The 21148-nt window shown below is 35.7% G+C and overlaps 1 long non-coding RNA gene across 1 annotated transcript in view; it reads right to left on the bottom strand.

The window, feature by feature from the left end:
- Window positions 1-396: 396 nt before the first annotated feature.
- Window positions 397-21148, bottom strand: part of LOC306666385 — a 45788-nt gene continuing 25036 nt past the window's right edge. Inside the window, exons 5-6 of the long non-coding RNA XR_013765294.1 lie at window positions 1299-1451; window positions 397-559 (exon numbers count right to left, since the gene is read on the bottom strand). This is a non-coding gene — a long non-coding RNA (uncharacterized lncRNA). The remainder of the gene's footprint in view (window positions 560-1298; window positions 1452-21148) is intronic.

Here is a 21148-nt window from a genome sequence, read left to right as displayed (position 1 = left end):
AACTTAAGAAATAGAGTATTTTTGAGAATACATGTTTTAAAAATAGAAACAAACATTCCTTTAAGCCACTTTATCTTAAAGGTAATATAGATGGTTCAAACACATTATTCAGAATTATTACTTTATTATAATAAACACAGTCTTTACCACAGTATTATCTCTAATAAGTTATTTCTGATAATAAATAAAAATGTTTTTCAACATAGATATTTTTAGAACTGGTCACATGGACACAAATTTTCTTCTTCCCCTTGGACCTGAGCTGTTCAATACAATAGCTACTAACCCTAAGTGAGTCTTTAAATTTAGTTTAACATAAATTAAATTAAAACTTTGCTTTCTCAGCTTCCCAAATACATTTCAAGTGCTCTAAAACCATGTGTACTTGGTGGCGACCTTATTTTACAGCACAGATTATAAAACAATTCCTAGACTGAAGGAAGTTCTACCAGATAACTCTGCTTTAGATTAGGCCACGTGTTCTTTTATGTCAAAAGCCATGGCTAGTCGTCAATAGGAACAGAGCAATCCTATAAGAATATAATATTTATTCCCAGTACTGCAAAATAAAGGGGAAAAAAAGAACATAACATTCAGTCCTGAAAAATTCAAAATCCAATTTGCTCGTTACATTTTATGATTACAAATCCCTTCACATTTTGATTTAACAGTTGCCACATTTCCTATTCTCCACCTAAGCTGGAAGCATCTTAAAGACAGGGACTACATTTCAAAAATCTCCATTCCTTTTGATTGCCTCTCTGATTAATATCAAGTACAAGACACTTTCTTTAAAAAAAAAAAATGCCTATTGGGTTGAATTTAAATGTAACATAGCCTACACTGCATTTTGGATATGATTGGTTCCCCAAAGTTCATGTGTTAGAAGCTTGGACCCCAACTGGGTAGTGTTGAGAGACAGTATATCTTTAAGAGATAGGGCCTGGGGGAAGATGATTACAGCATGGGCAGCAACTTTGGAAAAGATTAATGTAGTTCTTTCAGGACTGGGTTCATTTCCACGAAAACAGACTGCTACAAAAGAGGGATCCAGGACCATCCAAGGTTTGGGTTTTTGTTTTCTTGCTCACACACATGCCCCTCTGCCTGCTGCCAGTTTTTTGTCAGCTTCTCTGCCATGTTGTGATGCAGGCAGGGGACCCTCATTAGATGCTAGCACCTTGCTGTTTGGACCAGCCAGCCACCAGGCTCATGAGACAAACCCCTTTTCTTTACACATTATCTAGTGTCAGGTATTCTGTTAAAACAGTACAAAACAGGCTAAGACACCAAATTACCTTTGCTACGGTGAGGCATTCTGGGTCTTCAAGAAATCCTTGCTGGTTGGCTATCTTAGAGAATAGTCTTACTCTAGGTAGAGTCCTCATGGTCTCCCCAGAATATTTTTTCAAATCTATAATGGCAACCCTCACAGAAGGGATGGTGGTTACCTGATGAAGCAAAGAGTAACAACAGTATCATGGCTATATTCCCAATAGGCAAATTCCCCTTTGCTCTTGCTGAGAGCCAAGTCACAGGGTAGAAGTTCTTAAACCCCAAACTCACTACTCAGAAAGCTGAGCACTTGATTAGCATTCAGTTTCCCCTTAATTGTGCTCCAAGAAAAAAAGTTCTCAGCTTCACCTCAAGCTTGGTACTGACAATCACTTTTCTAATAATCTGACATTCTAAAAATACTTATTCATTCTACAAATGGGTATTGAAAATCAATCCTCTCTCTGTTTCTGTCTGTCCCCTGCCCCCACTCCAGATCCCCAGCTGGAACAGAGAGTCAGTGGTAGAATACTTGCCTACCAAAACAGAATAAAGGAGGCAGAGAACAAACAAGTAACAAACCACTATGTTATTAAGACCTATGAGATGCTGCAAAGGAACAGAGGGAGGTTGGTCTAATAAAGAGTCATAAGAGTGAGGTGGTACAAACCTTGGATTCAATCAGCAAAAAGACATTTTAAAGAGATGGCATATACATTGAGACCAGAAGGATGAGAAAAGTTAACCACACAGAGAGTCAGGCAGAAGAAACAGCAAATACAAAGGCATTGATAAAAACATCAAGGCTGGTTTGAGGAACAAGAGGCAGCCAGTGTGATTCAAGAGAGTTTAGAGGAAAGTGGCAAGAGGTAAGGGAGGGAAGGACCATATTATTATGAACTTCTCAGTCATAAAAATTAATTGAGATATTGTTTTAGGTGCTTTGGAAAACCTTGAAATATTTGTGCCAGGGGATTAATGCAGAGGCTAGATTAGTGGGCAGGTAAGTGAACGAATGAACAAACAAACCAACAAACCTACTTAATGCCTGGGAGCAAATGTATTTAAAGTGGAAGGAATCTTATAATGATGTAGGGTGCTTGTTTTCCTTAAATAAATACTGCATTTCTTTCTATTCAACTCTTCACTTTCTTTCAAATGAGTAGTGTGTGTATTTGGCTGGGACTTTGGAACCAACTCCATGATATCCTTACATTCAGTTTTTAAAGAGAACAACAACATTAAACTGGAAGACTTCCCTGACCCCTTCAGGCAGAATCAGGTCCTCTCTCAGCTGTGTTCTCAAACTGCTTGGCACTTTTCTCTGTGAAACAGTTCTCACCACTTTGAGTTATAAGCAAGTGTGTTTAAATAGGATGCAAGCATAGTAAATGCATCTCTGTGACAATACTTCCCAGCTCAGCATCTGACACACAGTGGTCCCTCACTTAATGTTTCCTGAAAAAGCAAAAGAATGAGAGAAGACAGGGGTCTTCTTCAATAAATGCAGTCTCAGAACCAAGTTTCTATCATAATTAGTTACTAAAAGAAATATTAATTTACTGTCTTTCTAATCAGTTCCTCTGACCTGATTATGTATTGGAGTCCTGAGGTTCTCTACAAATATCACTATTTATGCAGCATATAAATTAAGACAATTCTTAGAAAACTGAGAGATCTGAATGCCCATTCTGTAGTACAGGTTTTCTCAATTAATTCAAAGTGCCCTTTTATAAATAATAGCTTGAGAAGCACCATTGATCCCATCCAGCAATTCCTACTCTGCGTACCCAGAATGTGGCCTTTGACCCTCCTATCCAGGGGAGGTAAGTAAAACAAGTTTTCTTATTTCTATCTCATAAATGTAAACATAGTCCTGCCAAAAGAAAACTCATTTAAATTTACCCAGTTTGTGTGCTGTTGAGCTGATGATCCTAAAATGTGTTTCCTAAGATTCTCTTCTTTCTTTTACACCCACAATGTCTGGATCAATAGTTCTCAAAGTGTGAACCTCAACCAGCAACAGCAGCCTCACCTGGGAACTTTCTAGAAACGCAAATTCTCAGTCCCACACAGACTTACTGAATCAAAACTTTCAGGCTGAGGAGTTGCAGGGTGAGAGGAGGGGAGGAAGAGAAGCCAGCAATGCTTTAACAAGCCCTCCAATGATTCAAATTCACACTGAGAAACACTGCTCCAAATAATACATATTTTTAATATTAATAATTTAGAAATGGATCCAAGGTATATTCAATTTATTTCATGTATTACAAAAGTACTTAATCTGAAAAAAATCCTACCTGAACACTTGGATCTACTCATTATCGATTCATTATCCATTATTTTGTTAGATTGACATATTAAATACTGTTTGTGCAAGGGCATATAGTTTTGTTTTATATGATAATACCAAGCATTTTGTCACAACCTTCTAATTATAATTAAATCTGAATGAAGTAAATGTAATAAATTAAAAATTGCACTTATACTTACTCTGAGTCCCAACAACATTAATATCAACTGTACTATATACGGCTTGACCATCATACTTGTTAAGAGCAAATTGATGTAGCAGAAATTACACTACAGAGTCCATTTTGGGAAGGATGTTTATTGGTTAAATAGTAAAATAAATGGGGCTGGATAATGCATTTTCCTTACATATGCCAAAAAGCAATCTTGACTGAAGAAATTCCATCCAAAAAAGAAACTTGGCATTTTTCCCCTGGCGGACTCAGCTCTGTCTTTTGAGGGGGACAGAGTTCCTGAATGATCCCTGACATACAGACTTCAAGCCATTGAGAGTTAATCAAAGGTCTATGAAAGAGTCTCAAAAAGTCCTCCTTGCAAAGATATAAGCAATGTGTGCAATTAACATGTACAGCAGAATAAGACATACAAATGATGTAGAAAATGGAGCAAATGTTCTTACAATGGGTTTCAGTTAACAAATACCCTTAGGGAAAAATACTTAAAGGTGGTATGTTAATGACCCTAATTGTACATTTTCAAATGAGTAGGCACTCCAGTATTCCTGAACAGCAGCTGTGTGAGACCTAAGTTGAGAAGTTTTATTTTTTATTTTGGACCTTTACTACTTTTTTAAAAGAGGAAAGGAGATCAGTGTTAAACCTAGAGTCAATTCACAATATTTTGGAGTTGATAATCCAGGTTAAACATTATGGGCTTTTCACATTTCTGCTTTTGAACACTTAGCTACCAAACCAAATGACATCTTTCCTCCTCCTATTTCTCTCTCTCTCTCTCTCTCTCTCTCTCTCTCTCTCTCTCTCTCTCTCTCACACACACACACACACACACACACACAAATATAAAGGATTTCAAAAAGCTGTTAATACTCTTTGATTAACTTTGGCAGATTCTACAGTCTCTAAATCATTTTCATGATGGCACATTGCATTCCAGAACAGGTTATCAATTTTGTTTCCCAATGACAATCTGTCCTTTTCCACTTACGTCCTTTATTCCCTTCTCCAGAGAGATTGTTCCTAACTGAAGGTAGAACAGTATTTGTAGAAAGTGTCTGGAAGGTTTGAATGCTGACGAGACCAAAAGTTTGGACTAAAATAGATATATGTGATTACTTACATACTCAGTTACATAAAAGGGATGAAGTTAACTCTTGATTAAAATATGAAAAGTAAAAAATAATAGTTGTGTCTGTTATTGATGATATACTTTTGTATGCCAGGTCTATTTCTAAGCTATTTGTCAACATTTTATCTTTAACCTACTCCCTAAGTAGGTGGAATCATTCTCAATTTATAGCTGGAGACTGAAACTCAGAAAGAGTTGTGCAATCACAACAGGACTTGTGGGAGAAACTTTAAACCCAGGTCTTCCTGACTTCAGAGTTTATGCTCCTTTTAATATACCACGATGAATGAAGGAATAATTGCTTTTTCATTGTGGCTTTTCCAATGACAGTAGAGAGTATGAACACTCCAGGGATCCTTCACTGTTAGCAGAGTTAATAAAATGTCTCCTGCATAGTCTTTTGTGGGTTTTTTTTTTTTTTTTGGGGGGGGGGAGTCTTTTTAATTACACATGACAGTAGAACTGCACAGTCTTTTTAAAAATGCATTGTTTTATTTTTTATTGACACATAGTAATTGTATATAGGTATGGAGTACCATGTGGTGTTTCAACGCATGTATACAATATGTAATGACTTGATCAGTGTGATTGGCATATCTAGTGCCTCGGACATATATCATTTATTTGCGGTGGAGACATTCAAAATCCTCTGTGCTAGCTATTTTTGAACATTCAGTTAATTATTGATAGTCTCAGTTAATCCTCTGACCTGCAGTCGTGTTGAGGGTTATGGTATTGCCAGCACTGAATTCAACTTCTATGGTCCAAAGCTTTAATGCCTGTGTGTTATGGTGCAGATCACTTACTTGAGATGGGAATCCAGGTACAGCTCGGATTGAGTGTAATAATCACTAAACTTCCCTCAAAAATGTGTGGGGAAAGGCATGGAGCAGGATTCTTGGGGAGGATGGCTGGCAGTTTAAGCTGGGCAAGCAGAGGTCATCATAAAAATAAGAGGATTCCACAGGAAGAGGCAGGGTGGAGGTAGGGGCTCTAAACCCAAACTTCACCTGCTTTGACATTTTCCTCCAATTCAGCAGTACTGATAATTGCATGACCAGACCAAAAAAAATCTCACAATGCCTACCTAGTACAGAACAATTTCCCTTGCTATCAGCAAGATTTAGTATAAAAGGGTAATAATGTATCAACAGAATAGTATAGGAGAAGAGAAAGAATTATCTTTAAAATTTTTTTTGTCTGGATATTTCACATTTTCTAAATAAATCAAATAGAACCTAACCTAGGCTAATTTTTATCAGGGTAACACTGTATTCATTTTGCTCACATCAGCAGGATAGAAGTTCCCAGAGAATAAAAGAGATGTGCATCCCAAACGAACTGTGGCTATTTTTCAATTCACAAAATTATGAAATCTCCCTTTGGACTACTATTATCTTTCAGAAGAAAAAGAATCTTTTATGGTACTGAGACAACATGAAGCCAAGAAAAAAAGAGTGCCACAATTAATTCCTTCCTTTATCAAATGTATATTGAGCACTTCCTATATGATAGGCACTGAGGGAAATAAAAAGATGAATAAAACCATCTACTCTGACAGTCTGAAGACATACATATATAAACAATTGTGAACACTAAAACAGAGGCTACAATAAGGTTTGTACAGGGTCCACTGAATCACAGAGAAGAGTGTCATACATTTAATCTGTCTCTGAGAAATTTCACCAGAGAAAGGATATTGAGTTGCTGCCCATGTGCAAAGGTATTCTGCACATGTGCACACGTGCTCCACATGCCCATGAGGCAAGACAATATGTGGATTCTGCAGAAATTCTCTATGTGCACAGTGGAAGAGGGTTTTTTTATTTTATTAATGTTGTATAGCTAACATCTACTCGTTTAACACTTTACATGCAACATTAGTTCACTTAATCCTCAAAGCAACTTTCAGAATAATTCAAGTTTCACAGATGAAAAAACAGAGGTTGAGAAAAGCTAAAAAAAAAAAATATGTTCAACATGGGCAAAACTAATTCAGAAACACAGATAGCCAGACACTAGCACATACGTTCTAACCACTGCACAGTACTGCCCATGTGGCACTGCCCACAGCACATGAAGACAGAAATGTCCATTGAAAAAGACTCTGCAACAGAGTTTAAATTTGCTAGGGCGTGACCATCAAAGATTTCAAGGTACAGAAATAAAATAATCAGATTTTTATAAGGGAAAAAAATTACCTAGGATGCAACCTTGGGCATAAGAGCTGAGAAGAGTAAGAAGAATTCAAAAAACAAGGGAGGTAGGGAGGGAAAAAAAGGGAAGGGGAATGGTGGATAAAGGAGAAGAACTTAAACAAAAAGAATGACTTTATGACTTCTGCAGGTAAATGGATGGATCTTGAGACTATTATGCTAAGTGAAATAAGCCAATTCCCAAAAACAAAGGTTGCAATGTGTCAAAATGCATTCCACTTTCATGTATAACCAATTTTAAAAAAAATCTTTAAAAATTAAAAAAAAAGGTTGAATACTCTCTCTGATTTGCAGATGCGGAAACACAATGGTGGTGTTGGAATAGAAGTTCAGTGGATTAAACAAAGGGGGAAGAAGGGAAGGGAGTGGGTACAAGAATAGGAAAGACAGTGGAATGAATCTGACATAACTTTCCTATGTACGTATATGAATAGACGACAGTGAATCTCTACATCATGTACAACCCCAAAACCAGGATCCTAATTAGAATAAGATGCACCCCGAGTTTGTATAAATACATCAAAATATACTCTACTGTCATGTATAACTGAAAAAAACAAATAATAAATAAATAAACAAAAGAATAGGATCATCTTATATTTCTGAAATATAATCTCACTTCTAATAGAGATTTGGGTTTATAATTTCCTCATATTTCTATTTTTTTCCATTAATTTAAATGGTACTTTAAAATACAATTATTTTGACAGATGAAGTCACTATACAGTCTTCAGGTATCAGCAAAGAGATCTTCTAAGGCACAGATTTTCTGCCAATATCAGAAATTTCAAGATGAAATTTTTTTAGTGTTCTTAAACATACAAAAGTTTTGTCTTAGACTTCAGGGGAAAATAAGCAAAAGCATTACCAAAAAGAAAAAATCTCAAGAAACACTTTCATATTGAATCTGTTTTGGGCATTTTCTACCTTTGGTTTTCCATAAGAGCAAGTTCAGATTATTTAATGAATAGTATTAGTAAATATTTTTCAATGAAGTGAAAAATTCCCCAATTAAGTAAACATTGACACTTAACAATTCTCAGCTTGCAACTTGCCTCCACTAATTAAAAGAGATGAGTATTTGCATTACTCATAAATCACTGTCATTAAAAGTCATATTTTCTAATATAAAAATGACTGGATTTTATTAGAAATATGTTCTCAAAGATAGCAACATGAATCTATGTGAGATAAAATTATACATACTCAAACACTGTGGCAAGATAATCAGGATTTATACTTAATACCCAAGCCTCTGTTTCCTGGATGGTACATCTGAGTCCCTGAACCACTAGAGAAAGTATCATTGATGAGTCAACACTGGTTAAGCTGACCTCAAATGTACAGTTGTGGTTTAAAAAGCAGAATCACAGAAATGAAAGACAGTTCCTTTGGTTTCCTTACTTCCATTTTTGGTTATTTGTACTTCCCCTAGTTAGATTTCAATGAAAATCAAAACTATAGGTAATACAAATATAATATATAGGCAATATAAGTACTATAAAAATATTATTATGTTGTACTTGTTTGAATAGGATAATAAAATAAGCAGCATAAATTATCCATATGTGGTTATGAATGTTTCTCACATTACACAATCGATATATTCTTTTAAAATGTTGCATAAATAAATTATGGTAAATTAGCTAATAGTTTAAGTGTCTGCTACTTAAAGGAATACTATAAAAAGTAGGATTCTCTAACAAAATAATCACTTAAGTTTGCTTGTGGATTCTGATGCCGACTGTCACAAATGAATCAATCTTCAGTTTATGTTTTTAACCAATTTAAATTTTCAAACATTTGACTCAAAGTAGAGTACACTGCAGACGCATTGCCAATAGCATCAAATCAAACTAGTAGGTAGATTTTGCCATTAGAGCAGGATGTTATCATTCATGTAAAGTGATCTGGTCTACATGTGTACAGGACTATAGTCTGTAGTATGGAAAATGGAGTGCAGGGGACTGAGAGGAAAGTGAGAGAATCCAGCAGGAATTCTTGGTACTGATACAGAAAAGATGAAGAAGGTGGCCTGGACTAGGATTAGGAGGTGGAAATGAAGGAAAGTGAACAGTTTGCGGGTATTTTACAGTCAGCTGGACACACACACTTATAGATTGAATGTGGGGAAGAAAAGCAGTGAGCAGGGAAATAATTGGATGAATGGAGTGCTCCTTTCTGAGTAGGGAGAGACTTCAAACAAGCAGATATGGAGAAAGAGGGTTTTTTTTGTTTTGGTTTGGTGATTTTACTTTTTGTTGTTGTTGTTTTGGTTGTTTGTTTTGTAATGTTAAGTTTAAGATGCTTACCAGACATCCAGGTGGACATCAGTTTTCTCCTCCATTATTTTCTCCTCCACATCATTTGATAATAATGGGCACTTTGGAGGGACGTTGTGTAGAGTAGAAATAATGTATTTAACTTGCTTAGGAACTGGCTAGAACACAACAAGTACTAAATTTTAGTGACCATGTTTTAAATTATCATTTCAAATGCACGGAAAGTGAGTAATGTTATTGAGACTAGAAATAGAGAAAATTTGGAGTTGTTGATTTAGACATTGAAATCATCTGCATAGTTTAAGGTCAAGTAAACAAATATTTTTGAGCACCTATCCTGACCCAGGTATTGTATGAAGTATTGGAAATAGATATAAAAATGACAAAGACATCTCTCCTTTCACAAGGCTCAGGGTAAATTATGGAAAAGAAGGAATGTTCAAAGGTCAGAAATTACGGAAGAAAAAGAAAGGCTACAAATGGGTGAATACTTTGTCCAACATGCAAGAAGGCATATCCCACAGAGGAAGTCAAGATGAAACAGGCAGGAGAGAACCAGTACAACACAACCAGGAAAAATTCAGTCTTTTCCACCATAGGAGGTATGTTTCAATAGTGAAGAATTAATGAACAGCATTATCTAGAAAGATGACTTGTTAAAGTTTGGATGTGAAGTGTCCCCCAAAATATCCTGTTCATGCAGGAATATTAAGAGGTAAAATAATTAGAGTATGAGAGGTTCAACCTAATCAGTCCATTCTACTTTGAATGACTACACAGTAACTGCAGGCAGGTAGGGCGTGGTTGGAGAAGGTGGGTCAGTGGAGAAGTACCCTGAAAGTATTCATCCCTCTTTCAACTTTCTTTCCTTCTCACCTTTCTTTCTTTCTCTCCCTGCTTTCTGATGGGATCATGAGCTGAGCAGCTTTCCTGCACTGGGCCCTTCCCCCTTGATGTTGTGTCTCACCTTGGGCCCAGAGCAATGGAACTGGTCATCTATGGACTGAGACCTCAAAATTTTGAGCCTCAGATAATCATTTCCTCCTCTAAGTTGTTCTTGTCAGGTATTTTGGTCACAGAGACAGAAAAGGTGACTAACACACAGTTAAAGGTAAATCAAAGCCAAGAAAATGTCAGATCACAGGGGATTTTCATCACTTGAATGCACAGTGAAGAAACCAGACACTAGATTGCCAGGCAGTTAAGAAACATTGTCATCTGGGGTGAAGAAGGCACATAGCAGAAGATTGACAGGTCATAGAGGGACAGAAGTAGGTGCAGTTCATGTGGCAGCACCTTGTGTGTGAGACTCAAGGCTAAGGAGGACACAGATTAAAAATACTCATCCTAGCATCCTACAAAACACTAAAACCACTAAAAATTCTGGACCCAAAGCAACTAGAAGTAGCAAAAATTGTCTAATGTCTTTCCCAATGCTTCATTTTATTCATCAGGCTATATAATTTATATGTGTATGTATAGACAAACATAGTAAGCTTAAGGATCTCTTTGTATCAATTCCTTTCACTACATGAGAAAATTAGACTACTGTAGCCTAAATTCATGATTGTAGTTTCAAAACAAACACCATATTTATATTCCCATACCTGGGTTGTTCTTTTCTAATACTATACTGCAGTACTGTTTTATTGTGAATCCCTGACTTCAGTATTAACTGTTGCACATCTCTGGACAAATAACTGAGCCTTTGCAAGCTTCTATATTCTTATATATTAAAGATGATTGGAAATCTCCTCTGTATCACATAAATGTGTGAGTGCCTCAGCCTCAGGCCAACCTGTGTAGATGAAGAAGCAGCCCAAGGCTCAAAAACTTATGGAAACCCCTAATTTGAAAATCAGCAGGTCTAGTACTACCAGGTTTTAAAGCCTGGCATGAAGGCAGACACAGTGAGCTGGGAAGTCAAATTACTGCTGGGGCTGCTGGGTGAGGTCACTGTTAAGAATACACAGAAAAAAATGACACAGGTCAGTGTGCAGGATGGCACTAGCCATGCCATTCAGAGGGAAAATCTAGAGTGACAATTATATTACTAATTAACCTATCATTTCATACAACTTATTGGGTCACAGATTCAATTTAATATGCACAACTGGTTCATAAAGGTATGTAATGATACACTTGTTTTCAGCTAGTAATGGATGCATGGATAGATAGTAGATTCCTCATTTTTAAATTACTATATTGAATGCAAGATAATACTAATCAGTTGGGCGCTTACTCTGTGTAAGGCAGTATTCTAAACACTTGACATTTATTAACTCAGTGCTAAAAACAATCATATAAAGTCACTAGTATTATTATTTTCATGATAAGATAAAAAAGCTAGACAAAGAGTGGGTGAGAAATTTACTCAAGGCAGTTCACCAAGTAATTGGCAGTCCAGAATTTGAACCCATAACTCTATACTCTCTGTATAAATATTTATTTACCAACTACTATCATAGAACCATTGTGCTATGTATAGGGAAACAAAAGTTTGTCCCTACCTTCATGGACTTTATAAAATAGTGGTAATGCAAACAAATGAGCAATTAAAATATAGTGCACTAAGAATTATAATGGAGGAGATATAGAATTCCCAGGGAGCACATAGTAGGAGCATGACTTGGATATTTGGCAGGGGGTGGGGAGCAGGTCTTAGGAAAGAATTCCTTGAAAAATAATATAAAAGTGGTTCACCAGGAAAAAGAAAGTTGGAGGTAAGAGTGAAGAGGAGTGAGAGAATGACAATACCCAAGGGGAAGAGAAAGCATTTGTAGAACAGAGAAATCTATTAGTATTTCTGAAGTTGGAGAAAGGATACAAGATATGGGAGGTGAAATTGGAGATATGGAAAAGAGCCAGATCACATAGGAGTTTATGCCATCTGTAAAAGTTTGGATTCTATCCTAAAACAAAAAGGAGTCACTAAATGGTATTAGAAGAGAGGATGTTTGAAATGCATAAAGATTATTATGTTATAATTCCAGTGACTCAGGAGGCTGAGGCAAGAGGATAGCAAGTTAAAGACCAGCCTGGGCAAGACCCCATCTCAAGATAAAAAATGGAAAGAGTTGGGGGTGTAGCTCAGTAGAATAGCATTCACTGGGTTCAATTCTCAGCACCACGGGGGTGGGGGGAAGAATATTTTGTCTTCTGTGTAGAGCCTGAATAGCAGGAGGACAAGAATGAAGGTAGCAAGGCCATCAGCAAGCAAGCTCAGTTGAGTTGACAAAAGGCAACAATACTAGCCTGGACTAAGGGCATGACAATAGGGAAAATGAGGACAGAACAAATTTAGAAAGTTTTTAGCTAAAAAAATAAAAAAGAAGAAGAAAGAAAAAAAAGACACCAACATAGTAAGGAAGGGAACTGGGAAAAGAGCTCTCAGGGTTGATTATCAATTCCCTGCTTTGACAAACTGTCTTTTTCTAGCAGGGGACAATGACCTGACATTGTATTCAAGGATGCAAAGATTTGTACTGAACCATTGTCAGGGTTCTGCAGGTTGTAAGACCCTGGGACAAGTGGTTAGACAAGAGAAAAAGTAAGAGAATGGAGTACAAAACCTAAGTTCATTAGGAAAGAAGAGAGAGAGAGAGAGAGAAAGTTAGAAGGTACAGCATTCAAGGAACTAGAGGTCCTTATCTGGATGAGGAAGAGATGTGGCAAGTGAGAAAAGAAAAAGATCATGGTTTGTGGTCGGCAAATGGGGTACTTGAAATATCAGAGTGGCAGCAGTTCCATAGAACATAAGATCTAAAGGATGACATGATCTAAGGGACTAAACAGTAAATACAGTAGCAACTGGCGGAGGAAATATCAGTCCTGAAAAGACACCACACTGGCAACATAACCCAGGCATAACAAATAAAGCTAATGCAAGAGATATTTAAAAAAAATAATAAGCAAATTATCCTTTTTTTGCATTAATACCTTGAAGGAAAAAATGAAATTTGGACAACATAAATATGAAAAATCATCAGCATCGAAGAGAAAATTCTTCAGTTTTCTAAGGACTCAAGACTCATATTCAAGTCATAAAAACAAATATATTAAGCCCAGAAGGAGAGTTATAATAGTAGTCACAATTTTAAGAAAATAAGTAATAATTTATAAGATATTAAAACCCTAATAATTTGGATGTGAGACCGTGTTTAACTCTTTCTCCAATAATGAATGAAAGGTACCACCTGCAACATTCACAAAAGAAACTGTTTACTTCCTTTTTTGTTTATTTTAAAAAAAAGACTCTGAAAATTGTTCACTAGTAGAATGACCCAAACATCTCTTCTCCATTGATAGTGAATTTTATTTTAATAAATTTATAAACATGCAGCTCATTAAAATCCTCAGTCTCAGCAAAGCCTACAGAATTGCAAGATAATTTTGATGCCAAATAGACGACAAAAGAAGGTAAAATGTTTTTCAATTGTATGAGCACAGCTACAATACTTGGCTTGAAGTTATAGGGAAAGATGTAATATTTTCTCAGCCTGCTTGTTTATCATCCTATTTATCAAAATCCAATTTGAACATATTATTTTAGATCAGGCCAACATAATTTTAGCAGACTAAGGTTTGCTACTGAATACGGTATATGGTATCTGTGTTCCCCATAGAAATAATAAGAAAGAACCTCATCTATATGTATGTATACATATATCATATCCCTCAAATATAACACAGATTTTTTTTAAAGATGGCAACAACCCAATGATCTGCCCACTAGCATGGCTAAAATATTAAACCTCTAAGTAGTTTCATGTGGACTTAAGCTTGATTGTTTCTTATTTCTGCTTCAGAACCCCATGTTCATGTGCATGTAATTTCCAGAGAGGCGGAAATGTGGATGCTGTGGGTCAGTGAGCATTCCTTTCCAGGGTGCTTCTGAGATGAAGCCCCACGATTAACACAGGGCCCTTAATGATGGGCGGGGGACTAAGCATTCCAAGATTGGCCTGGATTCCTGCCAGAAGGGAGAGAAAGGGGTCTTTGTATGTGGACATCTGAAGGGCGGGCATAAACATGTTAGTTGATACTTAACACCCAAACCCAGTGCCAAAACCGTTAGCTCCCCTCAATAGCCTACTCTGGTTTCAACTGTCCACAACAATGGAGCAGCCACCTCAATATACAAAACTTGCTCTTTAAACATCCTCAGAGGAATTCCCAAAATAGCAGCTGTTAGAAGCAAACAGACTCTAATTCATTGACATATGCAGACCTTTTAATGTTTTTCTGGAGACAAGATTTTTTTTCTTTTGGTACCTACACTATCTATGCATTTTTAATAATTACCTTGTGGATTATGTGATGAAATTCCTCCAGGCACTTGCAGAAGGAGCCCTGGATTCATATTCAGATGAAATTGTTAGTTTTTACAGCAAGAAGCCCAGCTAATTTACGTAGTGAATTTTTTATACATTTTCCCCCTGGTTTCCCTTCCCTGCTGTCCTCACCCCCTTTCTTCTTCAGTACATTAAGAGATTCTGATGTGCCTGCAGCAACATGCGCCTGGTGGTGGCTGACTGTAGAGATGCCAGCCAGACTTCCCTGCAGAGGAGCCCGGTCATGTGTGCCGCCTCAGCAGAGCTGGCTCCCTTGGAATCCCCTCTGGGATCCCTCTTCCACTAGGGCTGGATCTAATCTCACACCTTCAATAACTTTTGTGGGTTCAGCTTAGTTCCTGGCAGACAGTTATCTATGTTACATAAATTCCACATGGGAAGTAAGCAATCTCCTATCTCTAGAGAACCATTGACCAGGCATGTTGCTGGAGAGGCAACTCCAGAAACTTCAGCTTATAAATTGCCATGTATAGCCAGATAAGAGAATAAAATGGTACACATGCAGTTCAAAGGGCTTTGATTCTGTCCTCCCCATATTTATTCATGCAAAATAGTAATTCTACATTTAGAGGTCATTGGGTGTTTTTGTGTATATGTAAGGCAATCATATACATGGAAGATGGTGGATATATTTCCAAATGAACCAGGGTGCACTTCTGAAATGTCAGTTTTCATCAGGCAGCTCATTTCTAGCTACTATAAGATACTGGCAATGATATGGATGCTTATTTAGGAAGGTAACAACCCTGTAAGCATCAGCAGTTCTAAGTAGTTCATTATTGCTAATGAGTAGATCATTTAATAAGTACAACTACAATACCCTACTAAATGTAAAACTGTTCAATACATTCATAAAACTAAGTCTTTCTAAGAATGCATGTAGTGATTTTTAAATATCAGTCTGATAATATATAACTTGGATATTAAGCTGTAAATTTTATCACTCCTTATCTTTCTATTTTTTAATCATCAAACACAATATTTCTGGAGATGTAGATAAAAGAAAACACTGGATTTTATAAAGTGATAGTGTATAGGAGAAGTTTTATTTTAAAAAAACTATTCAGGGTAGAATAACAGTGATATAGTAGAAAATGACACACTTCTAATATAACTAGGAATTCTGGTAAAGGTGAAAGCAGACATTACAAACTTAACAAGCCTTTTGTGTGACCTAATTGCATTAGAATATATTAGTAAGGCTGCATATTGTAGGTTTTATGTTTCATTAGAAAGGTCATCACCGATTTGGGTTGAATCGTTAAAGAAAGGAGACCGCATTAGCAGAGTGCTCTTTGAGGGGCTGAAGGGTGAATATGCTTTGCTTCATTAGAATTATCTCACTGTAACTCAGTATTCTAATTTTATAGTAGGAAGATGCAATAAGAGAGTTCCAAAGCCCCAGATTCCATATTCCTCTTACTGTAAACGGGTGGGTAACTGCATCATGACACTGTTTCTCTAAACTACAAACCTAGTACAATAAGAGCAGTCAACCTATTTGTTGTTCTATTATGATCAAAGATATCAGACCCATGAAAACCAAATCATAGAAAACTTTACCCTACAAATAATACTATTTTTAACATTTGAACTCTTTTTAAGAGTTTTTAAGAGGTATTAGGGTATTTTAAAGCAGCACAATTTTTAATCCCAAAGTTATTATTTAAACAAAGATATTATAAGGTCTGTATGTATAATCCTTTTGGATTTAACTAAAACATAAGCCTCAATGATCTTAATTGGTGTTACTTATAATTACCCCAGGAGGAAATTTTAGATGCTGTTTCTATCACTGGTGGCATTGAGAACAAACATAGAGGGTGATTCATCCTTGTAAGAATTTTATTAGAATCTTGAATTTCTATAAAAGAATAATAAACTATTCAATCATTTAATCTCCAGACTCCATGAGCAGACCCTTGTATTTGACTCCTTTAGTTTACAAAAAACAAAAATATGCAGAATACCTTGTATAGTGAGCTTTATTAGAAAGATGATTCCCAAGAGCATCAGGATACAAGAAAGGCTTGTAAAGAAGCTCAGCATGGCTTACCATGCCACTAAGATGCCCAAGTCCCACAACAGTTTTAGGAGTCTGCCCCCACTTGCTATCACTTCCCTTGACTTCTTCCTCTCTACCTCATGGCTTCAGCTTATCGTCTTTCAGAAAACTTCTCACTTCTGGCCACTCTTTGATCTCCACCTCTTTTTACATAATTTCATGTCAGCAACTCTAAGAGCAAGGTTACCACTTCAGTAATTAGTCCTTGATAGTTTGAACCTAACATAAAGAAAGAACTTCTATCACACCATCTCACATAATGACCTAGAGGAGGATTTTGGACTCAGTTACTGATCCCAGGTCCAGCTCTGGCTATGGCATTAGTAACAAGGTCACACGACAAAGCAGGAAACGTCTATACATGGAAATACCTGCTCATAAAGGGACTGTGGATATGAGGTGGGCACCCAGAGCATGATAAGCACTTATTACCTCAATACATGACACAGAACACCCCAACAGAGAACACAGCTTTGAATTGCCTGTCGTCCATGAGAGAACAGTTTGAAGGATGTGCTAGCTATCCCTTCTTCTAGAACAACCAAGGTGAATCTCAAAAGCTCTCATTAGTATCATATTGTCTTGATCCCTTATGGAACTGCTTATACTAGACTGTTTTATAGTCTGCCCTCAGCTTTCATGTTAATGAAGGGTGAATCCTTATTGTTGGAAACCCTTGGTCTCATTGACTATAGGAATATTGTTGAGGGCATCATTCAAGACTTTCTTATATGCACTTCTATGATGGAAATTTCCTTTCCAGAAAAGTGCTCAGAAAAGTGTTATGTGCCTGAACATAACATAACACTGTTTTCTTGTCTTAAACAATTATCAAGCTCTCCATCTTCACTTAGGCACAGTTATTTTAATTATGCCCTACTTTGTTTCTGATCTTATCTTTTGTTTCCAATTTCTATTTTCCTTAATCCTATTTTTAAATATTTTCTGCTTTATCATTCTTCTTATAAAATAATTTAAATTCCTTGAGGAAATGCATAGCAAAATAATATTTTTAAAAGACACATATGACAAAAGTTAAAAATGATATGAAGTTTAAGTCATTATGTTCTACGACTTTTCTAAAACACAAGAAAAAATATGATATTTTATCCTATCCTACTAAATTTCTGAGGCAGTTACAAAGGTTTCCAATATCTTTCTGTTACATTGAGCTAAGAATTAAGTTCAGAACTACTGCAGAGAAAAACTGGATCAAAAGGAGTGTCTTAAATATCAGAAGCAATCTTATATATGTGAATAACATACTATTTTCATACCCTATATAATTTCAAAGACCAATTGAAATGGTTCTAATTAGTCCTTAATACAATAAAATTTACAGTCAACATGATTTCTAATGAAATTTTTTTACCATGGAAAATATGACATACAAATAAGATAAATGAAAATTGTCCATATAGTGTTGAAATTAAAAACTGCCCAGTAAAAAGGGAGGAGATATCACCATTATTAAGTGTTAAAGAAACAAACAAAAAAAAAACTTAAATCTACTTCAAAACCCTATTTTTATCATTGTTTCTATACCTTAGTAAGAGAGAGTGAATAAATAATTCCCATTTTTAGTAGAAGTACATATAGTGACAAAAATGATCATACAGATTCTGCTTCTTCAATGCCTTTGAATGTTGGTTTGTCCAGTAATCCATAATGTTCTACTACTTAACCCTAAACTACCATTCATCACCACAAAGAGCACCTCAGGTAACCAACCAGGTAGCCAGTGTCCAAAACAGTCCAGTCTCAAGAAAAATGTTCCAGACAAATGTGAAGGTCCAACCAAAACTTTCTCAGCTTGAGCTGAACAGTTATTTTAAGATACTATTCCAAATCTCATCTCTTTATAGCTTACACACACTCAAAAGCTCATATTCTTCTTCCAAACTAGGCTAATTTGCTGTAACCACTAATCCAGGTGACATGCTGCCTCACAGAACCAAACAAGAACAATAAATTACAAAAAGATTTTCATTCAAGGCAAAAGAATTTTCAAAGTGATAAAGGAGACTCATAAGTTTCATATCTCTTTCTAATGAAGATGAAAATCATGTTAAACACCAAATACACTTGTCTAATTACATCAGGAAATACTGTTCTGTATTTGCTAATGAAATGTGATGCTACTGTATTCACTGAGAGCCAAAACAAAGTGAAGATATAACATTCTAATTACAAAAAGGCAATTGGTAAAATGGTTGTATGCTTTGAACTGTAATAAAAATTAATAAAATTATGTAAATACAAACATAGTTACTGAAAACTTGGCACTCTAATTTTAGAAAAGCCACAGAATCTAATGACTTAAGAAACTTCAAACCATTTTTAACCTCATTCCCTTCACGGAGAAAAGACTAATGAGAAAATGTTTGTCTGAAAGGCTAATATTTGTTTTAATATATTTACTTCATTCCTCTAAGTATGAAAGCCACCCCATATCCTTTTGGCAGTAAGAGTAAAATCCTAAATAAATGAATATGTAAGCACAAATTTTCCATCCACAAGCATTTTGCAATCTCCGAGCTAAGTCACCAGTGATGCATTCATAAATGTCTTAATGGCCTCACTCTATAGAATCCTGTTATTATGCAGAAGCCAGAGGACACACAGAACCCCCTATTGTATGCTTTCCAAGTTATAAGAAAAGAGATGCACCACACATCAGTATGTACACAGAGAACATGATTTGACCTCCATGATCAAATCCATGCTGTAACCAGGTGCCTTGTAATAGGTTATTATCATAGCTGGTACTTAGTGATTCTCCACAGTGGGCTTTGTTCTATACTAATTTTTCATCCTGAAATCTCTTCATAGCATTCATGTTGACTCAAGAAATGCAGTGTCTTTAAAATTAACCTTAGGAATATATATTCTATTAAATTTTCTTATAATTTAAACATGAAACTCATTATTAAAATTCATATAGCCTACCCTACATTTTAATTCTTTAAAATTAATATTTTCATTGGCTATGACATAGATCAGTGAAATGATAAGCTTTCTAACTTTCAGCACGTAACAATATCCTGGTCAAGAAGTGAATATGGCTCTAAACCAAATAAGTAATCTTAAAACTCTTCAAATGTTGTGTCTCTGAACAGTCTGAATAAATACCATATTCTTTACTAAGAGTCTTCAATGATAAATGTGCTTATTTGCAATACACTTACTCAAGGAGTTATAAAGGGACCAGAGATAATTTAAAAGGTCCCTACTTGCTTTAGTATGCAGGAAAAACATACTACTTCAAGTCTGAAAATATATAATGGGGAGTATATCTTCCATTTGATTCTGATTACTTTTTGTAATCTACTGGGAGTTAATATAAGAGCACATATCTTCTGTGCTGCTTCAGGGGAAGTCTCCCTTAAGGTAGGTATAAGAATTATACCAACTGCAGAGGATGTGAATTTACTCTGGTGAAATTGCTACAAACACACAATCAAAATTATGTATGTAATTTGGGGAATGAAAATTGGGAAGATTTTTATTTTCAGTCACTTTCAGGATGTGATTATGTCAACAACAAAGGACTTAATCCATAATAAAAAATATCATTTATTGTGTTTTTTTACACAGATCTTAAAAAAACACTTCAAATATCTAATACACTGTAACAAAATGGGAGTAGTATTTAAAACTCCCAGATTAAACATCTAAATGATAAATATTGCATAGTACTGCACATCTGTTCTTTGTAGTGTTTTCTGGTATTGCAGCATAGAACAGCATTTCAGCAAACCAATTCAAACATGAGAATCACTACAGAGCAAAAGCCCTTGTCACTGTTTGTGATTGTCTAATGGTATATGGTCCAATCATAAAGGGCAGCTGACAGGCTGGTGTAAGAAATGAATTTTCTTCTTCCTCCTGACACATCACGGTAAGGCCCCCTGCTGTAATGCAGAAAATCTTTTATGCAAAAAGAATACACCATCTTTCAGCACATGATTACTATTCAGAAGATTCTGATTAGGTTTTTTAGTGCATTTTTTAAAATATTGATACAAAATTGCACAAAGACCAAACTAGATCTGGGCTTATGCCTTATCATCCCCACTTAGCCATTCTGTGACTTTGAACAAATTGCCTTTTTTCTTAATGCCTTAATTTTCCTATCTTTGAAATGGGAATGATAATTATAGAATGGGGTTCCTGTTCTAAATAAAATGAGAATTTATGAATACTTATTTATTAAGAACTTTCAATCTATGCAGAAAAATAATACTATCCAGATGTTAGGCAAACAATGTTATGTTTTCAAACACTTAAAGAAGTGCTTGAAAACAATCATATTAAATATACATAATAATCATACTA

This window comes from Sciurus vulgaris, assembly GCF_902686455.1.
Source record: "Sciurus vulgaris genome assembly, chromosome: 7".
Classification (NCBI taxonomy): Eukaryota; Metazoa; Chordata; class Mammalia; order Rodentia; family Sciuridae; genus Sciurus; species Sciurus vulgaris.
Note: the sequence above shows the minus strand (reverse complement) of the source record. Positions and strands in the feature narration are given on the sequence as shown.